Source organism: Nematolebias whitei, chromosome 16, assembly GCF_014905685.2.
Source record: "Nematolebias whitei isolate Nwh7 chromosome 16, NemWhi1, whole genome shotgun sequence".
In the NCBI taxonomy this organism is placed as follows: domain Eukaryota; kingdom Metazoa; phylum Chordata; class Actinopteri; order Cyprinodontiformes; family Rivulidae; genus Nematolebias; species Nematolebias whitei.
In genome coordinates this window covers 5,459,831-5,465,670 of record NC_056513.1, presented here as the reverse complement: position 1 = coordinate 5,465,670, position 5,840 = coordinate 5,459,831, and positions in this window count along the sequence as shown.

Below are 5,840 nucleotides of genomic sequence, written 5' to 3'. Positions count from 1 at the left end.
AACTCATTCAGAGTTTTACGACTGCAGATAAAGCATGAAAATGCATGTAAATCTTTATATTAAATAAAAAGATGTAAAACTCTGAGAAAGAACAAAGTCTAAAACTCTGGGGTAACGTTATTTCAGCCACTTGTTTTTAGTCTCATGCCTCTTTGAAAGCTCCTGAGCAGGGGACTCCTGTATGAACCACGAGTACGCACACAAAGGTTGTGTGTCTGCCACACACACACACACGTGTCAGGATGTTTGAAAAAGAACACGCATAATTACACACAAACTTTTTAACTGCCATGAGAATGAACCACACAGATGTTAATCCAGCTGAAAGGCGCACGGACAGTCGAGGTGTATAAAATACATATTCATAGTCTAAGAGGCATTTTAATTCTCTGTGAGAAGAAAATGGTGTTGGATCCATAATGTTAATTCAAAACAAATCACATGTAATGATCGAGGTAGACAGTGAGGCATGGCATCAAAAAAATAAATAAAAAGCTGCATAAAGTCGAGCGTAAAAGTGCAACAATGGCAGGAGGCATCACTAATGGAAGAAATGGGATCACACTAACCTGCTAGCACCAGTTATCTGGCTTATAATCTGACCTAAGAGTTCCCAGTTCTGTGCGGATCTGGCGCTAGCGTTATGGGAGTTGCGCATTTCCGTTAGCAGTTCAAGTCCACGACACACAACAGGCTGGCGTCCTTTAAAAAACCGAGGCCTACGGTGCTTTCAGCTCTTTCCACACAACAGACTGGTCGATCACATCGCTGCTGCCCCAGGCTGCTGGTCAATCCCTCATTCAGTTCTACCCTTACATATCAGCAAGATACACAAACTCCTTGTGCTGGGGTAGAAGCCTTCTCATAGCTCTATGCTGGTAATTCTTTATTCTCTGATTGAGGACTATAGTCTCACATTAGGAGGAGCTAATCGTTTTGGTAGATGCTACCAGCTGAAGCCACCTCTAAACTTTCTGGGAGTGGTTGAGACTTAACATTCTGGACTGATCATGGGAAGTTTTCATAAAATAATTTTGTGAACAGGAAGCATGGCAGGTATGAAGATGTAATCAGGGACTGGAAAAGTTCAAGTTGAGGAAAAAAAAAAAGGTGAGAAAAAATGAATTCAGATTGGAAAACAAAAGCAGAACGGACAAAAGTAAAGAGACCAGTTTGACGTTAAATGTCAGCATGCTCATTAACCAGTTAAGGTCTTTAGACGCTATTCAAAGTTTAATTTTTAACCCGATTGAGCTCAAACTGCTCCCACTAACTCTTACCTATTAAATGATCTGTAGCCTTTGATAAGTGGAAAACTTGACCCCTGATGAGGGGGATCATGAGCCGATGTTGGCTTTGATAAACTGGACCACAACAATTTAATTTATGTAAATGTTAACAGCTGCAGAAAACAAACTGTGTTGAAGAAATCATCATGAACTCTTTGTTTAGAGACAATTTAAGGTGTTTTAGATTCCTCAAAAAGTTTTATTTTTACATTGATCAGTAAGGAAGGAGTCTGGATGGAGGCAGAAAATAAATTCCACTTAAACTAAACGTACTGCAACAGCTGGAGGTTGGAAATGGAGGCGTCACTTCGACACCAACAAGTCTGAAGAATTCAAGAGAAATTTATAGAGGAGGAGACGATGGATGTGATGCAGGTGAGGTGATTAGTGAACAAGGATCAGGTGTGAGAGGAGCAGCAAGCAGGAAAAAAACACAAGCAGCAAAAAAAATAATAAACTATAATATGATGATTTAAACCAAACATGTAACAAAGTCATGGAAAACAGAACAAAACCCCAAAATTTATTAAAACCCATAAATCACAACACAAATATTTAAAAACTCAAAACGAACAAAATAACTTTTGTTTTCCTTCTTCTTTTATTGGACATCAGTTATGATCTGTTTATATTTTGAATACAACTTTTCCCCTCAACTAATAACTCAGCAAAGTTTTGTTGGCAGAATTACTTTTTTTTTTTACACTTAAATGGTCTGTATAAATTTAAACTATCTAAATATTTACTGCATTTCTTCGAAGAAGATGGATAGTGATCACTTTATTAAAAAAAACAATTACAATATTTTTAATCTTGTGTGTTATTTATTGTCTTCATCACATCGTTTAAGAAATGTTAGTCAGTGATCCCATCCATCCATCCATCCATCCATCCATCCATCCATCCATCCATCCATCCATCCATCCATCCATCCATCCATCCATCCATCCATCATCTTTACTTTATTCCTTTTTGGGTCACTGGTGCCCATGTCCAGCAGTCAGTGTGAGAGGCGAGGGGACACCTGGACAGGTCTCCAGTCCATCACAGGGACACATAGAGACAAACGAGACAAACAATCATTCACTCTCTCTCTCTCTCTCTCTCTCTCTCTCTCTCTCTCTCTCTCTCTCTCTCTCTCTCTCTCTCTCTCTCTCTCTCTCTCTCTCTCTCTCTCTCTCTCTCTCACCTAGGGACAGTTTAGAGTTACCGATCAGCCTATCATGCATGTTTTTGGTCGGTGGGAGGAAACCGGAGCACCTGGAGAAAGCCCACACAGCACGGAGAGAATATGCAAACTGCACCCAGAAAGGTCCTTGGCTGGGGTTTGAACTGGCGACCTGCTCGTTGAGAGGCAGCTTTACCAACTGTGCCACCGTGCGGATCAGACAAATTGGAAATTAAATTTAAAATTATTTTTGGAAACCATGGCCACTCTGTACTACAGAGGAGAGGGACCATCCATCATGTGCAGCTCACAGTTCAGAACTTTATTGTTTCATTTCAATTCAATTCAATTCAAAAATACTTTATTAATTCAATGGGAAATTAAATGTTGTTTTAACTCGTTATCCTCGTTTCATTAAGAGATGTTATAGATGCTGATGGCTGTAGGCAGGAAGGATCTCTTGTAAATCTTGTAAATCCTACAATGGATCCAAAGAAAATGGCACAGATTCCATCCGATCCATCCACCCAGATTCAGCTGGCCTCTCGGTTCCCCCAGGCTGCAGGATCACCTGAATGCCGGGCAGAACTCTTCCTTGAGCGATGGTCACTCCTCCCAGCAGCCTGCCGAGCTCCTCGTCGCTGTGGACAGCCAGCTGCAGGTGTCAGGGGACGATCGCGTTCCTTCTGCTGTCACGAGCCGCGTTTCCTGCCAGTTCCAAGATCTCAGTGGTCAGGCACTCGAGCACAGCCGGCAGGGAGACGGGACTGCATCTACGGCGCCTCTTTTTCAACTCTTTTGAAATTTGGGGCTGTGGTTGAAATATCATTTGAGCTTTGAGATGTTAATCAGCAGCTCCCGGTTGTAGAAAAACCACCTTGTTGCCATGGTTACGCATCATACCAAATGCCCAAAAGTAAAAAAGTTTCAGTAAAAATCCTTCCAGCTGCACAGCATCTGAGACCAGAGGAAACAATCATCCAAAACATGTGATTTAATCCAGAAAAACAGGAATTAAAGTTTATAAAAGCACTAACTCAGAATGAGCTACTCCAACATGCAGCCACCCCGAGCGGCGCAATAATAATAATAATAACAACAATAATAATAAGAAGAATTCCCCCCCCCTCCACCACATATCCAGATACAGAATTCATAAACTGTGGAAAAAATGTTGCAGTGAAGTTGCACTGGAGGCTGGTGGGAATAATTCACATATAAAAAAATGTTAGATTGCACTTTGTCTTTACTAAACTTAATTTATTTAGACGTCACTGTTGACTCTCCATCCTTATAATTTTCATTCCACCAACATTTTCTTTGCAGATCTTCTAAGTTTAGTCAGAGTTGGAGGAAGCTGAAGTAAAAGTATAAACAAACACTTGTTTCTCTCTTTCCTTCAGTCTTTTAAAGTAACACTTTGGACGCAATCTAGTGTGTCATCAGACAAGAGTCCCACATGAAACCTCATTAATCACTTCGTTTGGCTGTAATTGTTGCCTTCGCTGTCATAAACAGTAACGTTTAAGAACAGCATGTGCACTACCGGATCCTGACTGCTTCGCCTCATTATTGAGTAACACTATTCTAAGTTTAAATGTGCAAAAAAAAATCATCTGTTCTGTATGATTCTTTGGAGCCCAGCCTCACAAATCCACTAATAATAAAGATGCTTCCTCATATCTGCGCTGGTATTCACGCACACATACATATGCAGAGCGCATCCCTGCTTCAGCCTGACAGTTGGTGTGCGTCATGCGCCGTTGATGCTCATTCAGTGCCTCCATGAAAAGTCTGAGGCTGACTGACGTAAGATTGATCTGCAACTCCTCTCCGTTCTACAAACTGGTGGGTGTGTTCGGCTTTCAGGATGGATGGGGCGCAGAGAAGAAGTGGGACTAATACAGCTCTGATTATGTCTTTAGTTTTTGGTTTGCACTCTGCACACGGGGTGAAATCAGTACACGGTAAAAGTTTAAAGAAATAGTTGAATTGTGAGTTAAGTTTCTGCATCCTTCTCCCACCTCCTCTTCCCCCTCCCTCGCTGTTTAACCGAACCTTCTTCCCTCCTCGTCTCCCTAATAAGACCCCCTGTGTCCACATCAGTCGCTGCCTCGCTCTCGAGCTTTCTGCAACCTCTTTGGTTTACTGTGTCCGCATTGCGTGCCCATGTGCGTCACGCATGAGGCATGCCTGAGGGTTAAAAATAACAGATGAAAGGGGAACAGACGGATGCTGGGAGAGAGGTGAGGAGGGACTGATGACTGAGGATGGGAGGAGCAGCCTACGGAGGAAAACTCGGAAAATCTATAACCCATAAATAGTTTTCCACTGACTGGGTCCATTACTTGTGAATGTGATCTGACTGAAAGCTTTCTGCTGAAACAGAATCTAATGAAAGCGTCTGATAAATGGCTCGATGCGCAATGACCAAACAAACAAAACGTGGAGCGTGAATGAAGGTTTCTATCGTTGTAAATGGTTACGTAATTAAGAAAATCCTCAAAACTAAAATTTCAGTGGACGGAAAATGTGTTTGCAACACATCCTGTCATGTCCACAAACTTCCACAAAGTTGAGAATAACTGTGAAGTTGAAGGAAAAAGACCTGTGGTTTTCAATTTATTTAAATAAAAAAATAATAAAAAACATCTGAAAAGCATGGCAAGTGTTTGTATTCAATTTGTCTGGGTTAATACTTTGTAGAACCACCTTCATGTCTGGCTACAAGTTCTTTGCGTTCTGTCTCTACCAGCTTTGCATTTATAAAGGCTTTTTATTTTTCTCATTCTTTGCAAAATATCTCAAGCTCAGTCAGACTGGATGAAGAGCAGACATTTTCAAGTCAATCCACAGAGTCTCAGATCAGTTTTGGACTTTGGCTGGACCAGTCTACCAGCTGAATGTGTTTTTGGTCTTCGGCTGGACCATTCCATCAGCTGAATGTGTTTTTGGATTTGGGCTGGACGAGTCTACCAGCTGAATGTGTTTTTGGACATGGGCTGGCCCATTCTAACAGCTGAATGTGTTTTTGGACTTTGGCTGGACCATTCTACCAGCTGAATGTGTTGTTGGACTTTGGCTTGACCATTCCATCAGCTGAATGTGTTTTTGGACTTGGGCTGGACCATTCTACCAGCTGAATGTGTTTTTGGACTTGGGCTTGACCATTCCATCAGCTGAATGTGTTTTTGGACTTTGGCTGGACCAGTCTACCAGCTGAATGTGTTTTTGGACTTGGGCTTGACCATTCTACCAGCTGAATGTGTTTTTGGACTTTGGCTGGACCATTCTACCAGCTGAATGTGTTGTTGGACTTTGGCTTGACCATTCCATCAGCTGAATGTGTTTTTGGACTTGGGCTGGACCATTCTACCAGCTGA